Raw genomic sequence first — 26109 nt, 5'->3', positions numbered from 1 at the left:
TTTATATATTTTCTATCTCTTTAAAAGTGGTTAGATATATACTTCTTGGGCAAATTGACTCTCTAAGCTACTTGTCATTCATATAACTTAATGTCATTGTAGCCAGTCCTATCAGGTTACTCCTAAAAGTATATTTAACTAGAAGCTTCATGTACTGTCCCACACTAAAACCTTATTTCCTGAACAGAGTAACTACAAAGAGTGTTTAAGTCTGCATTGGCTTCCATTCTGTAAGTTACTCTAGCACTCTAGAAGAGCAGAGATGAAATTATAAGGAGGGACAAATTTCAAAATCATCAAGAAAAAAAGAAATAAAAATTACAAGTATTCCAGTTATTATTCTCTACTTTAAGGAGAAGGGATATACAGAATTCCCAATAAATATTATAAATAAATAAATCAGACTTATTGACCAAATTTGATTAAAATGTTAGAGTATATATAATATAGTTTTATATTTATATAATAATTCCATTAGAAGATTCTGTACTTGGGTATAATAAATCAGTTCTGTACTCAAGAAATTCTATTACTCATAAAACTAATTTAAAAAATAATGATCTGAGTTTGAAACTAATTAACATATTACATAAAATATTGATATATTGACAAAACAATGTATTAGATAAAATATGCTTGAAATCTTTAGTGGACAAGGTAAAAAATGGTAAATAAAAATAAGTGTATATTATCTAAACTCTTTTTTGAATATATCATCTTTATTATATTCTTTCTATTACCAGTTAGTCCCCTTAAATCCCCCCACCTCAGCAATCACCCCACTAAGAAATGAAATATTTCTGCCCTGCCCTGATGAGATCAAGACAGGAGACAAGTGTTATGTCTGAGGTGTTAGAGTTTATAAAATGCATTGACTAATGGGGATATATCATGAGGATTTTGACCAACGTTGTAAAAGTTCAGAAAATCACATTAATTTGAACTTAAAAAAAATGAAGGCTTTTCATGAAAAGAGAGAAGTATGAATAACATTGCAGATTTATATAACTATATACAGCATTAGATATGTGTTGGCCTTGAGGACTTGAACAAATTATTTAATCATTCTGAGTTTTCAAATTATTTAACCTTACTTTCTAAAATAATGTCAGCATCGCAAGCACATGAGGGACACAGCTGTCACCCAAGAAATGTTACATTTCCTGTATTTGGCTGAAATATGAGAACTACCTGATTGAGAACAAGAAAAGATAGAGTCAGGGCACCAGCTGCAAAGGAGTGCTATAGAACTTGCTAAGTCATTTCTTAGTTATGTGCACATACAAAATGCTGACTTTTGCCCTGGCTGGTGTAGATCAGTGGATTGAGAGCATGGGCCTGTGAAGCAAAGGGTCACCGGTTCAATTCTGAGCCAGGGCACATGCCTGGGTTGCAGACCTGGTCCCCAGTAGGGGACATGTGAGAGGCAACCACATATTGATGTTTCTCTCTCACTCTTTCTCCTTCCCTTCCCCTCTCTCTAAATAAATAAGTAAATAAAATATTTTTTAAATGGTGACTTTTAACTGAAAAGTTTTAGGGGAAAAGACAAACTTTACAGGAAGTGGTTTACATTTTTTTTCAAAAAGAAAATGGAAATCTTAGAAGAAATTTAAATTGTTTCCATACCTTCTTCCCCCTTCTCCTTCTCCCACTCCCCTGTTGCTAACCCTCCATGTGATCTTCATTTGTATGGTTCCTCTCCTGATCTAGCTGTCCTTTTAGTTTGCTTTTGTTTTAGGTGTGGTTGTTAATAACTGTGAGTTTGTTGTCCTTTCACTGTTCATGTTTCTTTAACTTCTTTTTCTTAGATAAGTCCCTTTAACATTTCATATAATAAGGGCTTGGTGATGATGAACTCCTTGAATTTGATCTTATCTGAGAAGCACTTTATCTGTCCTTCCATAGATGGTAGGTAGAAAATAGATAGGGGGGAGGGCAAGAATAGTATGGGAAATATAGAATCTAAAGGACTTGAGACACATGGTCATAAACTAAAGGGGGGGTTAATGGTGGGGATGGGGGGTAGGGTGGAGGGGAATGAAAGGGGGAATAGAACAACTGTAACAGCATAATCAATAAACAAATTTTTAAAAAAAGAGAAAAAAAATAAATTGTTTCCAGAGACAAGTACATCGAGGAAATGAGAAGGAGAAGGAAGATATGAAAAGTGTGGTTGAGAAGGACAAATATGAGAGGGCTATGTTCACTGTAATGGAAATGAACTACTACTAGTTAGAATATAAATTTGGAAGAAAGTAAGATTGGAGAAGAGTGATATTAAGGTGTTTTTTACAAACAGAAGCAGCTTCATATTTCCTCCCATATAAAAAAAACAAAAGAAGTTAAGGGAGGCCCATAAAGAGAAAATGTGCTGTGATAAATTCAGTTGAGACACAGCTGAAAGAAGATAATAAAAAGAAGTCTTTACCCCTAGGAACAATGACGATACACTCCCAATTTGTGGCCAGCTACCATGCTGACTTTACTACCATATTAGTATCACATAGTACATAAGGCTATATCTCTTTTAAAAATAAGAGGAAGATTCTAAAAGGGGAATTATTTCATTATGAGTCTATAATTTTATTTTCTTATTCAGTGTATGTGAAATCATCGGCTAGTTACTGTTTTCAAGTAAATTGTTCTATGTTGAAATTCAAATACAGGGAATAATGTGATGATGCCACAAAAGATGCTACTTCCTGCAAATTACTCATTTAAATACACATTACCTACACATATACAATTATTTCATAAAAAATAAAAAGCTAAGCCAGGTATAGTAAAATTGTTATTACTTAACTACAGATACTTATATAGTTTATGAAAGAATAATATTCTGAAGATGACAGATACATCTGGTAGTTCTAGTGACTGTTTCCATTAGAACCCCATGCTGATCGATGCTCAGAGAAGGGGTCCCATCCAATCACGGGAAGTGCAGTCCCACAGAACATCAAAGAGTAAGGTCTAAAAAAAGACTGGAGCTTAGAAAAATGATTCCAATTTGATGAGCATCATCAGGTTTCCATTATCAGGTTCCCAAACCCAGATTTGAAAACTAGGACGTTAAAAGAAGGGACAGAAAAATGGATTTAAAATGGTTTCACAATAGCTATATGAATAAAAAAAAAAGCAAGGATATTTTAAGAGTGAAGAATTATTTGTAAAATAGAACTTTACAAGATATTTAAATCAAATAAAATAATAAACATCTTATGAAAATCACTATATTTAAGATTTAGGAATTTTAAGTTATAACAGATTCAGCTGTTAATAAATGGGAGACCTAGTGCAAACCTTTTAAGCTGTCATAACTTTTTATTGTCTGTGAGATGCAAGGTTACTGTTAGCTTACAGCTACCATTTCATTTGATTTTAATAGTATGGTACTCCAAAAAATATTTTATGACTTTTTTCTTTATCTGGAAAATATCACCAGCTTATTTGACAGTTGTGGATGTGATAGGGATGCGAGGGAAACTCATTATCCACTAAACCCCCAGTGCAGAGACTATGAGTGACGATCTCTGTGCAGAAAATAAACACTTCAGACCCACAGGTTAGTGAGGACATCCTTCCCCTGGAAAGTCTGCAAAGGGCTATGTCAGCACTTTTCTTCAGTTTCAAGGATGAGAAGACAATATTCAGCACCAAGAGACCACACTTGAAGAGATGTCATTCAAACCTAGCAGGATAAAGTCCCTGATCTGCCACAGCAGTTTTCAATCATTGGATTTCTTGTGATTCAATCTTGTGATTTTATTATTTACATGATGAAGACACCTAGGGGTTGTGATACATCACAGAGGTCCAAAAACAGCACTTTCAGGCACTGCAGGATTTATGAAAGTCTACATAGGATCAACCGGAGGGCATTTGATTATGCTTAGGGTATCAGGCTTAGAGCTAAGAATCAGAATTCTGGAATCAGAATCATATGGATTTATTAGGGACAAATGTGAAGAACAAGCTGGGGTGGTTGGCCAAGGATCAATGAACAGAAATCAGTAAGGATCATGGCTTAAAGTGTGAGACAAAAATATGTTGTCAGGTCTGAACGGCACGAGTGTTTTTACTTTTGTTTTTTGTTTCCAGGGAAAACATGGTGTGCTGTGAATAAAATTCTAGTTCCTACAGGGTTGAAGGTTAAGGAAGTTAAGAACTAAGGGCAAAGGGCAACATGTTCTATAATTGCCTTTTGTGACCACATTATTTTCTAAATATAGTTTAAAGCTATGTGAAACCCTTTTGGGTCTATAAGTTTGGCATATTTTCTATCAGCTGCAAAACTGAAGAAGTATTTCCATTAGGTCTTAAGCAAATTATCTTCTATAGTATTCTGCATAGGTACCTGCCTTGTACTGCTTTCTGAGTTATAGATATGATGATTTGCCCCATTTCTGCTGAAAGTGTTGATGTCAAAAGATCTCTGCCCCAAATTTTTCTATAACAAAGTCCCCAATTTATTGTGTATAAATCTTAATTACCCCATACTAAAAAAAGAAGAGAGGATTTTCAGGTGTTAATGTTTCAATTAATAAAGTGGTTTATTTGTCTAGAAAACATGCAAGTCTTACAGGGGAGTAATTTTTTTCCTCTCCAGAAAATAGTCAATAGTCAATGTTAATGTAATTACACCCAGTATATCTAGGGTTCACATTTGCTTTGAAGAGCCACATATTCATTCATATATTGAAAAATGTGTAAAAGAATGTAACCTATGTTAGGCTATGCAGTAAACAAGGAAAAAAACAGAGTACTTGATTAAGTTTTCATAATAATGCCCTGAACCATCTTCCATTAAGCATATTTCTCAGAGTAGAAGATTCGTTCTTAAAACAAGGTTTTAAATCCTCCTGTGTGTTTTAGTGCAGTAGTAGTTACATTGCAGGGCTAGTGATCTGAAGTGAAAAGATCCTCAGATGGTAATATTTGTGACATTCCATTTGAATTAGTCTCGGGGTAATTTAGGAGTTCTGTGGACGGGCAGCTTAGTTGAGTCCATCGTGCAAATTTGAGAAGAAGTTTTGGTAGAAGATATAGATGAAAAGGAGTGTTTAAAAGAGGATTTTGTGGAGTCAATCAAGTCCTCAATCTCTTTTCTTCAACATTTTCTGCCCAAACTCAGATTTAAAAAAAATAATAAAGGAAATAAGATGCATATCCCATAAACTATTTGATACCCCTGGTGGGTTCTAGAAAATATTCCATCATCTCACACATTAATATGTTTTCAGTGAATGTGTCTTGCTTTGTTCAGTTTATGCTGCCAAATGCCTTTAAACTAATCTTAGTGAAAGACAAAACATCTTCTGCTTTTCTTAAAGCATTTCAGATTGCAGAAATTTAAAAAATACTATTATTGGCACAGTAATATCTTCCATTTTTTATTTATCTATCACTATACTGTCACCCCAAACTCATAAAACTAAAAAAAAACCTTGTTTTGAATAATTTGTCGCTATTTTAAAAGCTATTTTAAACATATTTTGTTGGAGTTAAACTAGAAAGCTCAGGCATCATTTTCCCTGGGAAGCTTTTCCTGTAACATCAAAGGGTAGCCTGGGTAATTTTTCCACCTCAGTGTTATCACGTCCTCTCTCTCAGACAATGTTCTCTACCTATCACGGCAGTCTCTGTGTGTCAGTGCGTCTCCCAGCTGTGTGGTCCTGAAGGGTCACTGTGCAGGCAGCGGATGAGACACTGCCCTGTCAATCAGTCAAAAAAGTTTCTTTATGAAAAATATTCAGCAAGATCAGAACCATTAAAACAATTTACCTGATTTATAAATCTTATTTTTTTATTTATAAGTTGTAACTTAACTAGAAACCCAAAACAACTCAGTGAATATTTCTCTTTGTCATTTGTGACTGCTGACTTCCAGTGTTATTTTTTTTATACAAGCTAAATAACCGAGACTTGTTAAAGAGTAAAATGTATTACCATCCAGATTAACAGCAATGTATGTATTTCATTTAAACTCTTGCTATAGGGATTAGTTCAATATGAGAGTAGGCAAGTTCACAAAATGACCAATATACCAGTTTTCAAAAAAATATGTTGCTTTAAAATATTCATTTAAGTACTACAATTTATGTTAACTATGTATAATACTCAGAAATATATAATTTGTAATCTAATGAGAAATTCAGCATGTCTTAAGGAAATATGTTACTTTACATTGATTATTGTTAAATAATCTCTACTGATACATGTTCTATACTCTTATTTTTATGTTTTTTCAATTATCCCAAGGATTCTTTCACCAATTTTTCAAACATGGTGTCAACTTTATCATTTATAATAATTAGCAGTCCAAATTTACTGTGATAGTCCTTTTGTTATGTTCTAATTTATCTTGTCTATTTTTTAGTTTTTTCAGCATTTTCATCCTACTTAATTTTTGATCATTTTAACATAGGATATTTATGGATGTATATAATTTATGATATTAACCAATATTTATTATATAATTCTTCCTTTTTTCTGCTTTAAACATCTTACTTTTTTGATGCTAAAATTTTCTGCAGTCAGCAACCAAGGCGATATATTCCAGTTGCTCTTTGTTAAAAGTCAATATTTTAACATTTTTTCTGCCACAGGGTTGTTTCAGTCACTTTTTTTTCAAATGTTTTAGAATATCATTTTGGGGTGGGCAATATAAATATAACCACTATAATGTAATTGCCAAACCCTCAGTCATATATCTGATTTAATTTTATACTCCAGGTCTGAGTAACCTAAACTTTGGCATTTCAATTTGGTGCGGTGTTGTCAGTCCGTGCCTTATTGTTTGATTTATTTATGTTTTCTTACATTTTCTTTGTCTTTGTTGAAATTTTCTCTCTGTTCATGCATTTTTCTCCTGACCTGGGTAAGCATCTTTATGCCCATTAGTTTGAACACTTTATCAGGTAAATCTCTTTCGTCCATTTTATTCATGTTTCTGGAGTTTTATCTTTCTTTTGTTTTGTTTGACATATCCATCTACTTTATTTTTCTCAACTCTGTGTTGGTTTCTCTACAGGAAAAAAAAAAAGCCACCTCTCCCATCCTTCATGGAGTGATCTCAGGTAGAAGGTGAAGCTTATTATTCAGCCTGGCGGCGATTCTTTGTTGTTTGCCAAACCTTTGTGATTGTTCAAGCTGCCTTCTTTGTTCTTAGTGGCTCCTAGTACGTGAGGGTATTCCAGGACCTGTCAGAGTCCCAGAGGGAAGGCTGTCAGTTATCTCTGTCCAAAGTCCTTGTGCCTGGTGCTTCTGAAGTCCAAAACTCAAAACATCCAAGTTCAGGGTAAGAAAATGTTTATTGGTTGAAAAAATGTCAACAGAGAAGATGGGCACCCTGGTAGTACCTCAAATCCATCTTACTCAAGTACAGAATTAAGTCTTCTTTGTCAAAGGAAGGGGAAGTAGGAGTGGCATAGAGCGATTTACAACCACAGAACTCTGGGCACCAACAGGGGTTCTAGGAAGACCATGAAACCTCTTTGTTCTCAGTTCATTGATGCCAGTTGATTTGAGTTCAGTCACAAGGCCCCTGCAAATCTTTGATAAACACTTATTTTAGTACGTATTTCCTCCATCTCCTCAGTAGAAGCACCTAAGGGCAAGGGGCCATTTTTGCACAACTCACGCCTCAAACAGAATTCCTCTAATGATTAGCCTGTCTACATGCAAAGGCCAAGGGGACAAAGCAGGCTTGAGCAAGAGGGAGTCAAAGAGAACATTTTGCTAGATTATTCACCTAGTTGCAAGCTGATTGGAAGCCAAACCCTCAGACAGCAGCTTTTGAAGTATGCTTGTAGACTTCCTTCTTAGAGAGACTGGTAGCTGGGTGTTTCTGCTGAATCTGGGAAGGTAACCAATTAGGAACTGCTTCTTTGTTTGCTACACTCCTGCGGGCCCCTGAGCATCAGCCCCACTGACCACCAGAGGGAGACCATCAGGGGGTGCATCCTCTGGGTGATAGCCTTAAAAGCGCAGGTGCCGGAAATGTGTATAAGCTACTTCCCAGGAGACACTGATGATTTGATTTGGGCTATGGGAAGCGTATGGAGATCAAGTCTGCTAGGAGGATCTCAGCCTGTCCTCAGATGAGTGCTAAATCAGAAGCCTGGCCCTCAAGCTGCAATTTTTAAGATATGCCAGAGGACACATCTTCCTTTCAGAAAAGGCTGGGAGATAGCATTTCTGTCTCTTCCCTCTGTGTTGAGCCTGGGCAGGTAGGAAAGAGGGTCCTCAATATCCAGCCAAGAATGGTTTCTTTCTTTTCTATATAGTCTTTTGGGTCTCCTAGATGCCAGCCTTGTTGGCTTTTGAGGTAGATGCTTAGGATATGAAAGTCTTTAATGTTGGGGTCCTAGATACTGGGTCTAGACTTTTCCCTCCACAGGAAGGAGCTTGGAATTGTGAGTGAACTCACAATTCTATGTGCTACCCATTTTGATATGGGGATTTTCTCATTCACCAGGTGTGTAAGATTTACTCAGCTAGCTTATGGTCAGAGAAACTGTTACGTGTATAGCTGTAGATCGATGTGTACCTGGAAAGAGGTGAATTTAGGAATGTCCTATGTTGCCATCTTGGACTGGAATCTGTCTCTTCAACTTTACATTTATAATAAATATATCAGATTTGGGGTGTCAACTATATGCAGAAATTTTGGTTACACATGCATTATGAAATATTCTCAACTATTAGTCTCAAAAAGACTAAACCACCATGATTTTTATTGTGCAACAAATAGAATATTTATGTAAATGCTACTAAGAAGAATAAATAAAATATTGTCACAATAATCTTATAGATATTATTAAAAACTGTTAAAAACTATATTATGCACTCTGGCTGGTGTGGCTCAGTGAGTTGAATGCCAGACTGAGAACCAGAGGGTCACTGGTTTGATTCTTAGGGCACATTCCTGGGTTGCAGGCCAGGTCCCCAGTAGGGGGCACATGAGAGGAACCACATATTGATGGTTCTCTTCCTTTCTAAATCCCTGCCTTCCCCTCTCTAAAAAATAAGTAAATAAAACCCTTAAACTATATTATGCTACATAAGCTGCTTTAAAATTTTAAGCACAAAATATATATATTGGAAACTAGATAAACTTTAAACATTTATATAATTTATTATCTATACATTTTTAGCTACTTGGCCTGGAATTTCTAGGAACATTATTCTGTCTTAGTATTTGGTTCCTCTCTCAAAACTACCATTTATTTTACTCCAAAACAAAACATGTTTTGATGTGCCCTACAAAGGGGTCATAGAATCATTTAATAATTATGGTTATGAAATGAAAATAACTGAGATTGAAAAACACACAGCAGCTCAACCATATTCTAAATATTTGACGGATAATAGAGATTCAAAGATGTGTGAATCAGGGCTCCTACTCTTGAGGAACCTACAGTCAACTACATTTCTACCCTAATCTAACATGATTTGGGAGGTGTATGACTTTAAATGAAAGTCTATACACCCATGATCAGAGCAATAATTAGAAAGTGACTTTTACTTTTAATATTAGATGGATGGAGAATGAATCAAGATATTAAGCTGAGATAGCACACTTATTTTTAGAAAGTAGCCAACTGGAGAAAGTGCAGAATAACCTAGAGATGCAAATGACAACTTAGGGTAGGTTCATTGGATCTTACCAATAGCTTAAATTAAACCTTTGCATTTGGTCACAGAAGGAACAGAAAATAACAACCAAGAGATTTGGAGAGAGGTTGGGAAAAGTAAAAAGGAAGGAGATAAATAAGACGTAATTTCTTGCAAAGTCTTAATTCAAACATTTCAGATCCCAGGGCTCAAAAGTAAGCAGAAGATATAGAAAGGCACTTGGAAGGATTTAGCAACTTGCAAAAGACCAAGATGTGCAGATATGCCGCAAGTACAATTTTTGCATTAAAAAAGGTAAAATTCACTAAACTACACATTTCACTAAACATCATATTGAAAGCAATCCAGAGCAATCTTTAACATATGTATTAATAAGCAAAATATGTAATTTAGCAAAATTGAGTACCCAAACTAATTTGGCTTTTATAATTGTTGCAGGTAACAGCAAATAAAGGTATGTAGGAAAATAAAAAGAATTTATGCTCTGGCCATATCAATGTTATATGGATTGTTAAAAAGTTTTACATAGCATTTTCTCACTGGAATATTTTTCTCTCAGTTTTCTGCAGTCTTTGCTTGGCTAAATCCTAATAATGTTTTGGGACCCAGCTTAAATATTACCTTTTCAGCAAGCTATCCTCTAATCTCCCTTCCGAAATTAGTAAAATGCTTCAGTTTTGAAGCAGATTTCTTTAGACAATGAGATACAGGTGATGAGCATGGAAAGCATGTTGTTGGTAGTGGTGCTGCTGCCAGGATCAGTATTGTGTCATACAGAACACACGGGTCTGGAGGTCAGACAGCAGCCTCCTCAAAGCCTGACTGCCATTGATCAGCAGTCTGCTCCTTGACAATCTCCTTGAAGTTTCTAAATATTACTTCTCTCATCTATAAAGGAGTCAGGGAAATTTTACCTAATTCTTCAAGCCTTACATTGGAAGATATTTGTGTAGGTGCTCAATAAATACTTGTTCACACATACCTTTCTGTTAGCCTTCTGTAATGTTTGATTAAATGATTTAATTTGTCACGGGAAAGTAAAAATTAGTACAATTTCAGTTTGCTACTTACTGGGCAGTGGAAATAAGTATGGCTTTGAGTGTACTTTATGATTTCAATGTTTTAAACACCTTGAGTATTCATTTAATTCTAGGTAAATTGTAATCTCTTTAGATTCTATGTAGATTATGAATTTACAGAACAAGGTAACTCTGTGGTTAAAGAGTAAAACTAAATTACAAAAGGAAGATTACTCTTAATGAGAAAGAAAATGTGAAATATTCATTAAAGAGCCACTATAATTCTAAAAACAAATGAAAATAGAAAACGATTAAAATACAAATTAAGACTATAATGTACATATGCAATAACACATCAAAGTAATGCATTATTGCAACTCTTTGTCAGACTGCATTTAGAGAGTTTGAATTTTGGTCCCTTTTAGCATAATTATGTAAATTAAATGATAGAGCAGAAGGAAATAATCTGACTTAGTTTTCATGATTATGAATCATGAAGATAAGATAGGGTCTTTGCATTTTTACAGATTCAAGAAGAATCAAAGGTAGGGAACAGTTAGGAAAATCCTGGAAAATTGGTTGAGGGACAAAACTGTTTAGGGATATTTACTAATTTGAAGCTGATACCATGAATTTTAAGCAAATCAACTTTGTACAAATTATCTTTTAAACAATAAAATTTGATGTGAACTAGGATAAATGATATAAATGATAAATGAAATGATATATAACATATGTGTAGCATTACCTTGAGTATTATCATACTCAAATGCTATATAACACCCACATCTGGTAACTTTTAACTTCATTTTCTTTCTTTCTTTCTTTCTTTCTTTCTTTCTTTCTTTCTTTCTTTCTTTCTTTCTTTCTTTCTTTCTTTCTTTCTTTCTTTCTTTCTTTCTTTCTTTCTTTCTTTCTTTTTTCTTTTTTCTTTTTTCTTTTTCTTTCTTTCTTTCCTTCCTTCCTTCCTTCCTTCCTTCCTTCCTTCCTTCCTTCCTTCCTTCCTTCCTTCCTTCTTTCCTTCTTTCCTTTCTTTCAAGGTAGTCACATTTGGTAGGGAACACTTAACAGACCTGTCCCCTAAAGCAAGGAATGTATTGACAGGGAAGAATTCTGGCTTAATAACTGCATCCAGGTAAAAGAAAAATAATGTCAAGTTTGATTCATTAGCAGGGACAATAAATCCTCACAAAGCCCTTCTCTCCTCCTTCCTTGCAACATCTATTAAAGCTATACTGTTAGAAACCAAATGATAAGCAAAGCAAATTTTTTATATTTTGAAGAGGAAGTTGAGTTTGGCATGAAGGCCTTGTGTGAGATCACTGAAGATGACTATGTTGGTAATCTTTTTTCTCTTTTTCACCTCAATGACCCTCCTCCTACTCAAAAAGTCCAAAGTCTAAAAGAAATAGGTCCTGATATAAGTGAGGTACACAATTATCTTCAATTTGTAACAGTTTTAAACATTCATCATTTATTAATCCTTCAAAGATTTAGCAAATCCTGAGGGATCATTGAAGAGGCCACAAACACACACATTTACATATTTTAAATATTTGGCCTTACAACATTTTTTATATAACTATCACCCATTGTTTTGCTTAATGAAAGAGACATGTTAATAACATATTATAGTCTGGATTTAATTATATTGAAGCTCTGTGTTACAGAATATCAGGTTGAGGTGGTGGTATTAGTCACGTGGTTTATAGTAAGAACATCAACAATCAAGATAGAGAAAAATGTATCTTCAGCCATTACTACATTTTCTCTGGTGTTAACACTGAATAGACAATAAAAGTAAATAGTTAGTATAAGAATGCAAAATTGTATGAAATTTTAAAAATAAATGATATGCTTTATTGTTTATATAAATATTATAGTGGTCACTAGCTTCCAAATACATTTTTTGGTAAGAATTCTGCAATCCAGGAAATTTCTGGTGTTTCAAATTGCTTACCTGGCACTGGGACATTGAAATTTATTAAAATATAATATTGAGCAGGTTAATAATTTGAGGTCAATTTCCAGTTATATTGACTTCCAAAAAGATTGTGTATAAAATCAGTAACATACTCCCTTTTTTCTTACACTCCATTCCATTTGCCTCATTTTTCTTGAGGGTTCCATCCTACCCTTTTTACCATTTGGATTACACTTTGCTATGTCCACCTGAATGTAAAATTTGGTGGAGTGAGGGTTCTTTCCTCTAACATGGCATTCTGGGCAGCCGCGGTAGAGTTCTTCTGATACTTCATTAAGAATATCAAATGACAGAGGACTGTACTTGAACAACAATTAAAATTTTATTTTATTTTCTTAAATATTTTATTTATTTATCTTTAGAGGGGAAGGGAAGGAGAGAGGGACAGAAACATCAATGTATAATTGCCTTTCATGTGTCCCCTGCTGGGAACTGGCCTGCAACCCGGTCATGTGCCCTGACTGGGAATCGAACTGCGATTGTCTGGTTTACAGGCCCGCGCTCAATCCACTGAGCTACACCAGCCGGGGCCTTAACAATTAAAATTTTAAAGGTTAAAAGAATTAAATACAGAAAATAAAATAAAATAATGAAAAAAAAAGAATATTAGGTGATATAAGGCCAGATGAGATCAGACATGCTCCCTGTGATTTAGCTAATCAACAAAACAAGCCAGCAAAATATAACCAGAGACATGAAATTAAGAACAAATTGACAGAAATCAGAGAGGAGTTTGGAGGGGATAATGGGAGGAAAAGAGGGAAGGGCCATCAAGAAACATGTTAAAGGACACATGGACAAAGCCAAAGGGAGGTAAGATCCATCGTAGGAGGAGGGGATCACTGGCGGGGGGTGGTGGTGGGAAAATGAAGACAACTGTACTTGAACAAAAAAAAATTTAAAAATAAAGAATATTAGGTGAGAGACAGAGAGGGAGGTGGTGGCAGGTGGAAGTTGGCCAACTGGAATAAATGGGTCTGAAAACAACTTGACTTTGGGTGGTGAGCCCACAGTTCAGTGTGCAGATGCTATTTTATTGACTTGTATGCTTGAAACCTGTAGGTTTTATAACAAATGTCACCCCAATAAGTTCAATTTTAAAGAGGAAAAAAGTTGAAAGTGTTGAATTTTGAAGAAAAAAATATTAACATAGATAATAAATGTTCTCATAAGGACTTGGATATTCTTTTGGCTCTTATATGCAGAATTTTTACCACATTATTTATTATATCAGTTAGCACCTTCTTTCTAAAGGGCAATCTTTTGCATGGGCATGATATACATACATTCCATTCCCTAATTGGACTCAGCCTTGACTCAGGGAGCAACCACCAGTCTTTTGAGAGGTGCACAAACTGACCTACCTTGCCAGGGAATCCTCGGTTTCCTCACAGGTATTATGTGGGAATTTGGAAGTAGCAACTCCATTTTATTAGCTATTTTCTTGCCTCAATTGATTTAAACATCGATTAAAAAGCATAAATAACAAAGTATACTTTCTAGGAGGGAATTGAGCATACTGAAAAAGAAACTTTACTAAAAAATTACAAAATATGTGTTAAAAATTCTTATTCAATGTGACTTCAGATTAAAAATGTGAATCTTTTTAAAGCATGTTTTAGTTAAAAATAATACACACAAACAGAAAAAAGTAAAAGAGAATGGTAATAATTTAAAGCCTACTTTTAATTTTGCTCTTTGAGGCTAAAACTAAAATAATTGCTCTGACATTTAAATTTGTCTAAGTTTTAAAAAATAATTAATATAATTTTCTGGAACACATCAAGTGTATAAAATAACAGTCATCAAATTCATTGTGGAAATTTATTAAAAAGTTCTCACAAAAGTTATAAACTTATTGGGCATTTTAATTATAACACTTATGCAATAAGGTTGAACTTCATTTCTAAACTTCCTATTTATGATAGTTGAATGTGGATATGTATTTATACAAATGTTATACAAATTCCTCAAAAATAATAAGAAAAAAATTTTTCTAGCCACAGATGCTTCCACCAGAGAGACAGTCAGGAAAAGCAAATATGCATGGGTATTATGAAGGCACATGTCTGAATTTCTGTTAAATAATAAGAAGAGTTAGTATATGTAAATGACAGGAATCTGGTTCCCAGATGATGTTCTGGAGTTCCATCATCTCCCCAAACTATATGTTCACATCTTGACTACAACACAATTTCTCTTTCTCTCTCTCTGTCCCTTTCTCTCTCTCTCTTTCAGTCTGTATTATATTATGAGACAAACATACTTGATTCTGTACTGAAGCGATTTTCTTGTTTTCAGAAACAATAATATGACATTAATTTTTGACTTATCTTCGCTTTACAAGTATTTTTAAACTGGGGACTTATAAGACCCCATGTTTTGCATCTGTAATGCATTAGGGACTATTACGGAAACTTTAATTGCTCATCTAGAAGTTTTACTACATTGGTAAAGCAAACTTGTTTAATAAGCTTTATCATTTCAACAACCCTCAAAATATTTAATGGAATGTATTCTGTGTTATATGTTTGATAAAATATAATGACTGAGTAATAGTAAAGTATGCATATAGAGAAAATCTTAGTAAATATGAAAGTATAAAATTGATAAGCAAAACCTTCCATTTGAATTGTATCTCTCAGGACATAAAAAGAATATTCAGCCGGTAAATGAGTAAGCAAGCATCAAATGTCAGCCTGTTAGACATCTATAAATCACAATTAAGTTGTTTTCTAATTATAAATGCCTTCCTTGGCATTTAACTCCAGCTCTAACATGTCAGGGAACAAATGTTAATATTCTGACCCAGAGATCTGGCAGCATCAGACTTGCCTGATTGTTAAGCTTACATATTAATATAGGATGTACCTTTGTTTGGTGCAAATCTGTCTCTCTTGAAGCACAGTACAATTATTCTCCTTGCCAGTTTTTCAAGTGGCAGAGCACAGCTCTCCTTGTTCAATTCTCTCTGAAGTCCATGAAGCCAAATGATACAAAAACAATGAAAGGAATGCTTTATTTAGCCATTTTAAGGGTTCTCTGGATATTGCTGAGGAGATAGGCTTCAGTTTTCACATTTTAAAACCTGCATATTAAATTTCTCTGACTTTGTTCATATTATAAAAACGGGATGGCCTCTTTCAACTATACTATCTGTGTTCTTCTTTCCAAACATCAAGTTTCGTTACATCTACTTGCCATATCACTTCACCCCGCCTGCTCAACAATAGTGTCTACCTGCCTCCTTCTTTCTTTGGCAACTTCAAATTATTTATTATAGAATTTCTGGATGGCAGCTGCATGCTGTAAAACAGTTAAAATAGTTGGCATCCTTTGGTATCATTCTGTACTATGGAAAGTAAGAGTTTAATTTATCCAAAAGATTCTCCAGTCTGTTTCAAAGAGATTTGTTTAGATGAGATAACATCATATAAAATAAAGTGTAATTTTACCGAATATATACAAACATAAATAATAGATTCTTTGATGTAGTTACAGAAATTGGGTGAGGGATTGTAAGCAAGCTCACAATCATAAAACTCATACATATATTAAGACCAGTCTGACATCGCATATATTTATAGCTCTTTAAATTATTCTTTATCTGTGCTTACCTTGCAAACCTAAAAAGAAATATCTTAGTAAAATTCTATAACATCTATTTTAAAACTAGAACCTTAGATGAGTTCTTTTATAACTTAATGAAATAATTTCTTCTCAGGTTTAAATATTAATGCATTAGCAAAAATTCATTACAGCCCGGGCTAGTGTATCTCAGTGGATTGAGCATGGGCCTGTGAAGGAAAGGGTCACCAGTTCGATTCCCAGTGAGGGCACATGCCTGGGTTGCAAGCAAGGTCCCCAGAAGGGAACACATGACAGGCAACCACACATTGGTGTTTCTCTCCCACTCTTTCTTCTTCCCTTCCTCTCTCTCTGAAAAATAAATAAATAAAATATTTTTAAAAATTATTGCAACATAAACCCTCAAAACCTCTGACTGAAAATACTTGTGGGGGTTGAGGTGGCAGGAAAAACTCCAGGCCTCACAGGAGAGTTTTTTTGGAGAGAACAGGGTCCTAGAAAACCCATCCACCTGGGAATAGGCACCAATTTGCTTGTGGGTAGAGGGAAAAGTGGCTGAAAGCCAGCTCAGAGCCCAGCAAGTGGCAGTGTTCCCTTCTGGATACCTCCCCCACATACAGTACCAAATCTCAGCGATTTGGGTTGCCCTGCCCTGGCAAATACCTAAGGCTCCACCCCTTACTATGTAACAGGCAGTCAGAGACAAAAAATATGGCCCAAATAATAGAACATATCAAAGGTCCAGAAAAAATACAACAAAGTGATAAAGAAATAGCCAACCTATCAGATGCAGAGTTCAAAACACTAGTAATCAAGTTGCTCACAGAAATGGTTTGGTATGGTATCAAAATAGAGGAGAAAGTGAAGGTTATGAAGAGTGAAATAAAGGGAGCCAACAGTGAAGGGAAGGAAACTGGGACTCAAATCAATGGTGTGGAACAGAAGGAAGAAGTAAGAAGTCGATCAGAATAGAATGAAGAAATAAGAATTCAAAAAAATGAGGACAGGCTGAGGAGCCTCTGGGACAAATTTAAATATTCCAACATCTGAATCATAGGGGTGCCAGAAGGAGAAATGGAAGGGTAAGAAATTGAAAACTTATTTGAAAACATAATGAAGAAGAACTTCCCCAATCTGGCAAAGGAAATAGACTTCCAAGAAGTCCAGGAAGCTCAGAGTCCCCAAAAAGTTGAACCCAAGGAAGCATACACAAAGGCATAGCATAATTACATTACCCAAAATGAAAGATAAGGGGAGAATCTTGAAAGCAGCAAAAGAAAAGGAGACAGTTACTTACAAAAAAATGTCCATATGACTATTAGCTGATTTCTCAAAATAAACAAAGAAGCACCTAGTAAGAATTGTTCCAAGTCATGAAAGGCAAGGACCTGCATCCAAGATTACTCTGTCTAGCAAAGCTATCATTAAGAATGAAAGGGCAAATAAAGTGCTTCTCAGACAAGGTCAAATTAAAGGAGTTCATCATCACCAAGCCCTGATTATATGAAATGTTAAAGGGAGTTATCTTAGAAAAAGAAGATAAAAAATACAAACAATAAAATGAAAATAAACTCACCACTATCAACAACTGAACCTAAAAATACAAAAAAACAAAAACAAAAACAAACTAAGCGAACAATGAACACAGGAACAGATTCACAAAAATGGAGCTCACCTGGAGGGTTGTCAGTGGGGAGAGGGAGAGGGAGGATGAGGGAGAAGGTACAGGGAAAAGAAGCATAATTGGTAGACTCAAAATAGACAGGGGGAGGTTAAGAATAGTATGGGAAATGGAGAAGCCAAAGCACTTATATGTATGGCACATGGACATGAACTAAGGTGGGGGAGTGCTGATGGGGGTGGGTACAGGGCAAATGGGAAAAACAGGAAGAAAAATGGGACAATTGTAATAGCATAGTCAATAAAGTATATTTTATAAAAGAATAACAAAATTGAAATAAAGAGCAAGTCACAGATTACTAAGCATGACTTACTAGAATCAGAAAAAAATGATATTCAGGAGGACATCTGAAGAAAAGATACCTTGTAGTAGGAGAAGATGCTAATAGTTTTAAGAATAAGCTGGGATAGTAGAAACTGAAATTACAAGGCGTCTGATGATTCAATCTTTCTCATTTGTTCATTTCTCCTCTCCTCTTTTTGTGCCTCTCTGTTTCTGTCTGTCCCCATCTCTGTTTCCTCCTCTGTCTCTCTCTGTCTTTGTCACATACATACAACCCAATACACCCATACACAACTCACTTTTCCCCTACCTGGTGCCTTGAATATTGCAACTTATGGAGGAAATTTATAAATTTTGTAGTCACATATGGAGACTAAGTCCAAATTTGGTTTACTTAGTGCTCTTCGTCATCTATAACATGACTTACTCTCTTAATTCAGAACTTCTCCCTTTGGTAAAAATTATATGTGTTCATTAAAATAAGGTGAAACAATGCAGAAATAATATATTGTCATATCAAAATAAACATGGTTTATGTCAGATCATTACATATCCAGACATCTCTATAAACACATATGTAGGTAGAAAAAGAAATAGCTACAAATTGGCTGTTTAACTAAAAGAACAAATGAATTTTTGAAAATGGATTATATATGCATGCTCCATTTAATTAAAATACTAAATTAAGTTCTGTTTTTAAGAAAATAAACAATTATATAGAAATTAACACAATTGATGGAGTTCAGTTAATATTGAAATATTTATTTAGCATTAATGAGATGATTTCAAAAATATTACTGAGTTAAGGCCCTCGTGTTTTAAACTCTATTGCAGTGTTATGTAGTATAGATTGACTCCTTGATATGAAAACTTGAGGAGATAATCAATTATCATTTGCTCCAATTTTGATAATTACATTATTTTTTAAATCTTTAACGTTTGAAATAATTTTATCATGTTTTTAGTCATATTTCCACAGCTTTTATTCTTATTAAATAGCATTCAATTTTCAGTTCTTATCTTTTAAACACAGTTCTTCCAATACTGCCTGAGTTCATTATTTTTCTTAATTTTTAATTGGTTCAATCTTTGGGTGTATGTATATAAAAGAGTAGATATATTTTATATACAATATGATTGAAGTAGTCAATAATGTGAAAAATGCTAGTGCTATAAATTTTTTTTGTTCCTAAGATGTTTTATTCTCTGCTATATTCCTTACATGTCTCATGAGATATATATAGCATTTTTAAGACTTTTATTTCACTGCTTAGATATGAAAATTTTCTAACGGCACTGACATAGGGTGGAGTACTTTTCTTGCTTAACAAATATGAAATATGTTTCTCTCAATATTTAAGGTGAAGCTCAGTTGCCACTGCTCTTTTGTATGACTATATGGATGTGGATGTTGTATGTATGTGAGAGAGTTATGACCACAAATCTGTTCATTCCTTTGAAATTTTATTAAATGTACTACAAAAGTTTCATGAGCTTTGATATTTAATTTACCCCAGTTGGGAATACTCCCAATTTCTGGTGATTCAATCAACTGAGATTAAAGTGATAGAATTTTAATTTCTGCCAGATTTAGTCAATTTCGGTTCTTTAATTCTTACTTGCTATTCATCCTTTTATGCAACTCTAATTTTCTTTTCTCTGAATTCAAGGACATTGGTAATAAATCTCAGAAATTTTTCAACTTCCAAAATTATTTCTGACATGTGGGAATAGAATTATGAACTTCTTGTGCTCCGATAGAATCTTTAGGTTCTTGCATCAATAGGTTTTTTGTTTATTTGAAGAGTATTACATTAGTTTGTAATCTTGTTTTTATGGGTTGTTTGTTGTGTTTTTTAAAGGAAGTTTTAGTTTGTTTAGTCGTTTGTATTTTTTACTGTGTTTTATTATTTTACAAGTTACAGAATATTTCACCATGTTAAAGGAAGAAGTCTATGGCCTATCTATGTTCAAACATCTTTATTCAGAATGTCCTTCCAAGCAATTTGTAAACATATATGGGATTTTACATAAAATTCTATGCTATTAATGTCTTTGAAACATGATAAACATAATGTAAATGCCTACATGTTCTGATTCCTTTATAATGCTTTCTGCTTTGTAGTAAGTGAAGGTTATGTAAGCATAGCAGTATGTGTATGGAAAAGGATGTGTGCTTTCTTGGGGTTATGCGTATTCATGTATGGGAATGTGTATACAAAAGAGGCAGTATCTACATGTGTGGAAGGATGTGCATATTTGTATAGGAGCCATGTGTGCACATACACACATGGAAATGCGTGTGTAAGAGAGAGAGACAGGATTTCTCTGTAAATGGAACTTTCTAGTATTGGCAAAATCAATAGAAAGTTGATACATACATTTCATGTTAGTGAAATTTTGGTTAGGATATACTTGTTGAGACTTTTATCAAAACTAGTATTAACTCTAGAGGTAATTAATTATAACCATACGGATATGGTTGTATTGCTTCTGCAGTATAGGTCTACTGACAGTGTACTTTGAAACTGTTAATCATGTTCTTTTTTTATTCATAATATTATACCATAGCATATTAGCTTACTATGACAATTCAGCAGCCAACTAAGCTGTCATGTTTTTTGCTGTTTAGTCTTTAACAGAACTGAACTTCACCCAGAGAGTGATGGTATTCCAGTTGTATCTTAGCATTCTTCAGTAAGAAATAAACCACTGGGGGTGAACAATAGAGTTTATGTACTTTTAACTGTAAGTTTATATGCTGTACTAAATAAAGGTCCTGGGTTAGGAGATCAAGATGGGATGGAGAAAGAGAGAGGGATATTAACTTTACATGATTGTGGGGGTTGGTAACTATCAAAATTATAGGTCAGATCAATAGATTGGAAATCCAGAAAAGGGCTTATGTTGTGGTCTTGAGTCTAAAAACCACAGTACAGCACAGCAAGTAGAAACTCAGGCACGATTTCCTGTTTTAGTTTTGGGAAGAATTTCTTCTTTAGGAAACTTGTCTGTGTTGCAAAGACCCTCAAGTGATTGAATAAGGGCACTTCTCATTGCACAAGGTAATCTGCTTTACTCAGAGTCTACTGATTATAAACATTGCTCCCATTTAAAAAATGCCTTCACAAGCCATATTTGGAGTAACCTCTGACCAAACAACAAGGCAGCGTTGCCTAATTAAATTGGCTCACAAAATGAAGAGTAATACTTTGTGATATCTGAATGTTAATAATGGTTCAGTCTCGAAACACTTATCTTCTCTTAAGACACTCTGTTTCTGACCAGTAATATGTAGCTAATGACACACCACAGCATATAGTAAATGTAATACATACATAAATGTACTTTGCATATATCTAATATGTACATATATTTTATATTAGTAGGATTTCAAAGCTGCTCAGCTGTGCAATCCTAGTAATTTCTTATTTACTAGGCTTTGTTTTCCTTCCCTGTAATATGTAATATATTGGAGTAGAAGTCCTTGAGTTCTGTTCCAGCTCTAATGATCAATAAGCTTACAGTGTCACCACTTCAGGGACATTTGCTTTCCTTATCACTCATAAAACTCCTAATGAATCTCTAAATCTACCTGTGGACAGAAGGAATGCTTCTTTGTGATCAAGCAAAAGAAGGTCCCCATTTTTCTGTTAGTGAGAATAATTTCAAGCCTGACCATCCACATTTTCTTGTCCCGTTGCCCTGGTGACTCAAGTCATACATTTGTGGGAAATAAGGTCAGCATGCAGAGAACACATTTTTTTTTTATTTCAGTGCAAATGTACTGGCCAGGATTGAGACTGAGTGGCGTATTAACTCTTCAGGATGAACATGGGAATATATGTAAAACAGTAAAATAATATAAACCTTTCATAAAAGGGTTCTACTGCCAATGAAATTGTTCACCACTTCTAATGTTTTCATTTTTCTGGTTAAAACATGCCCACATAATCTCTCCACATATATCCATCTAAATAAAATTGGCACTCAAAATAGACATGTTACAAAAAATGTCAACTGGTGCCTCATTTACATATTCCATTGTATATATGTGTGTGCTCAGAGTTAATTTAGTTCTGCCTAGACTACTGTGACTGATTTAGATGGGCAGTAATGGGATATCATCGCCAAAGCTTCTCCTGGGGTTCCTCAGCCTGTTCCAAAGCAGTCTCTTTGTGTTCACAGCCAACAGGGACATCAGCTGTACCGATAGGATTTTCTGAGCCTATTTTGGCATCAAGGTAGAGAATGTGAACATAAAAGAAGCTTTAGATATGTAGATACTCAACAACACTAAAAAAATCTGTAAACATGTTTATATTTCTTAAATTAAAAGTACTTACATCCTGAGAAAAATATACCTAAATGAACATACAAATATACATGTATCACTTTGTGCATTAGGTGACTGTTTTTTTTAAGCCAGCATAAGTGAATGTGTATGTCTTAGATTTGAAGCACTTTAGAAAAGTTCTCATGTTTTTTTTATGTTAATGGGGTCTGATGAAGTATTATACCTAACTGACCACTTAATAAAATAAATATTTTATAATGATAGAACCCCTAAACTCTTCCAACTAAAGAGCATTTAATTATACTTCTTTCATAGGAAATGTGTGCCCCGAAGTGAAAACATATCCACTAACATGTGGAGTTCAAGATTCTTTCTTGTGTGATTTAACTTTTGGTTATGCCGCTGTGTTCATAGAATGCCATTTTGTTCCTTAACCAGAAATTCTGTTGCCAAAAGTCCTAGAGGAGAACAAAAGGAAGGAAAATCTCAGATATCCTACCCAGCAACATTTTCACCAATATGTCCCCTACAGCAAGGAACATAAAGGAAAGAATAAACAAATGGGAATTCATCAAAATAAAAAGCTTTTGCATGGCTAAAGAAAACATCAGCAAAATGAAAATGGAACCAGCTGTATGGGAAATATATTTGCCAGTGATACCTTGGGCAAGGGTTTAATCTTCAAAATATATAAAGAACTCATATGACTCCACTGTAGGAAGATTAAAAAACACAGTTAAAAAATGGTCAAAGGACCTGAACAGACACTTTTCCAAGGAAGAGGTCCAGAGACATATGAAAGCATGCTCAGCATCACTAGCCATCAGAGAGATGCAAATTCAAACCACAATGATATATCACTGCTCACCAGTCAGAATGGCCATCATGAAAAAATCAACAAATAAGTGCTGGTGAGGTTATAGAGAAAAGGGAACCCTGGTATACTGTTGGTGAGAATACAGACTGGTATGGCCACTGTGGAAAACAGTATGGAATTTCCTAAAAAGTCTAAAAATGAAACTGCCTTTTGACCTGACTATTCTACTGCTGGGACTACACCCTAAAAATCCTGAAACACCATTCCAAAAGAACCCATGCACCCCAAAGTTCATTGCAATTGCACCCCAATGCAGCACAATTTACAAAAACCAAGTGTTGGAAGCAACTTAAGTGCCTATCAGTAAACGAGTGGATCAAAAAATGGTGGTACATTTAAACAATGGAATACTATGCAGCAGAAAGAAAGAAGGTGCCCTTACCCTTTGAGACAGTATGGATGGAACTGGAGAGAATTATGCTAAGTGAAATAAGCTGGGCAGTGAAAGACAAGTACCATATGATCTCACCTATAAGTAGAACCTAATCAACAAAACAAACAAGCAAGCAAAACATAACCAGAGACATTGAAGTTAAGAACAAACTGACAGTAACCACAGGGGAGGTGGGAGGAGATAATGGGCAGAAAAGGAGGAAGTGTTGTCAAGGAACATGTATAATGGACACATGGACAAAGCCAAGGGGGAGTAGGATTGAGTGTGGGAGGTGAGGATGGCTAGGGTTGGGAAGAAATGAAGACAACTGTACTTGAACAACAGTAAACCCTATTAAAATAAATAGATCTTCAGTATTTTACACAGCATTGAAATTTTGAGTTGTGAGTAAACCAAATCACTACTCATAAAAAAATTGTAAATTTACTTCCACAAGTTAGCAGATATCACATTGTGAAAAATTGGTAAAATGGAAAAAATGTGACTGTATAAAAGTCATCCAGTGTGATTGTTTATTGAAATTAGCAAGCTGTTGGTGTTTTTGTTTTGCAATGTATTTGATATTTGAACTGCATAAATTATTTCATGTTGAAAATGTTTTTTATTATTTCCACTCCTATAATTTGTTATTTTATCTTACATCCCCATAATTCCTGTAAAAATAAAATCTTGGGAGCATATAAAACCACAAATAATCTTTTGTTAGTTCAGAAATGAAAAATATATTACAGTTCTCTTTTATCTGAAATCTCTATTTTCAGGAATTTAAATAGAACTGCCTCTGTGAGTGATTATATTTATTAAAAATTATTGAATTAAGCACTGGCTACATATGCATAGTGATAACCTACTTCTTCCAAGAATAAGTTAACTTTTTATGAGGACAATCATCCTCTCCAAAGGAATACAGATTATTTCATATTTGTGCATAAATGTATTGATTTTGTTGGTAGCTGCTCCATTACTCAGCCCTTGCCTATTCATTTTGTGAGGTAGTAGAAGTTGAAGAAAAGCAGACAAATTTTCACTCCAGTTTCCCCCATTATTAGGCAATATTTTTATGTGTGTGTTGCTATGTATAGCACAGCTTGCTATTTCCTTTGAGCATTTTTATGGAGTAAAAGGATTATTGTATTTTAAAAGCAAGATAGATTTTAGTATTTCTTTCAATGTTGAGATAACAGAATCAGATACCCTGAACTTAAATGATAAAACTATATTGCTGCATTACTCCATCTATAAGGAACTAAAGATACTGGAGCAAAGGCATAAAGAAATGTTTCCAAATAAATGGGGTGATTTCTTCACTTTCAGAAAGCATATTGATAATGTTACTGCTGCAGTTTTTTTCTGGGAAAATGGGCAACCAAAAAATCCTTCTGGAAGCTTTAGATATAATGACCATGTAATTTTGGATTAAGCTAGGTACTTTTGAAAAGAGAGGAGTGCTTTGTAATAAAAAGAAATAAACTAAGACCACTAACTGGTCCACACTGTCTTTTTTGCTTTAGACAGTTGGGAGACTGGTGATGAGATTCATGGGTGCCATTTTATGTCATAGAGTAAGCACTCAATGCATGCCTTTAAGCTAAGCACAGAAATTTAATTTGGGTTGACTAAATTTTAAGATTTTATTGATTTATTTTTAGAAAAAGGGGAAGGGAGGGAGAAAGTGAGAGAAACATCTATGTTGATTGCCTCTCATGTGCCCCCTACTGGGGACTTGGCCCACAACTCAGGCATGTGCCCTAACTGGGAATTGAACTGGTGACCCTTAGATTGCAGGCTGGTGCTCAATCCACTGAGCCTTGGCTAAATTTAATTCCTGGCTCTACCATTTCCTGGATGTTCAACTTTGGGCAAGTTATTCCGAATTTTTCTATGTCAAACTTCTCACTGAATTATTGGGATAAGAATAGTACTCAATCTCTTGGTGTCATGGGGTATTTTAGTAATATTGTATACATCAAGCACTTAGAACAATGCAAAGCATTTATAATTCAATCAGTAATAGTTACCTCTATCAGAATACTTTTTTTGCAGGTATTATTATTGACTATAGAAACTTCAGAATAAATAATTTAAAATTGCCACTATCACTGTTACACAATTATTTACTAGGAACTTATTTTCACTAGCAAAAAGAGCCAGAGTAAATCTTTTAAAACTTTCTCATGCCTATCCATCATAGGTGAAGTAAAATTGAGTCTTCACCTACAACCCGTGTATAAAAATAATCTTGGAAATCTATTTTTCTATTTCTCTTTCCATTGCTGAACTCTGCACACAATACGCCATGTTACAGTTTGTTTGTGTTTGTTGTTTGTTTGTTTTTTAAACATGTCGCA

The sequence above is a fragment of the Artibeus jamaicensis genome, unplaced genomic scaffold (assembly GCF_021234435.1).
Source record: "Artibeus jamaicensis isolate MK-2021 breed Jamaican fruit bat unplaced genomic scaffold, CSHL_Jam_final contig_332, whole genome shotgun sequence".
Taxonomy (NCBI): domain Eukaryota; kingdom Metazoa; phylum Chordata; class Mammalia; order Chiroptera; family Phyllostomidae; genus Artibeus; species Artibeus jamaicensis.
The sequence above is the reverse complement of the archived record's forward strand: the minus strand, read 5'-3'. Positions refer to the sequence as shown.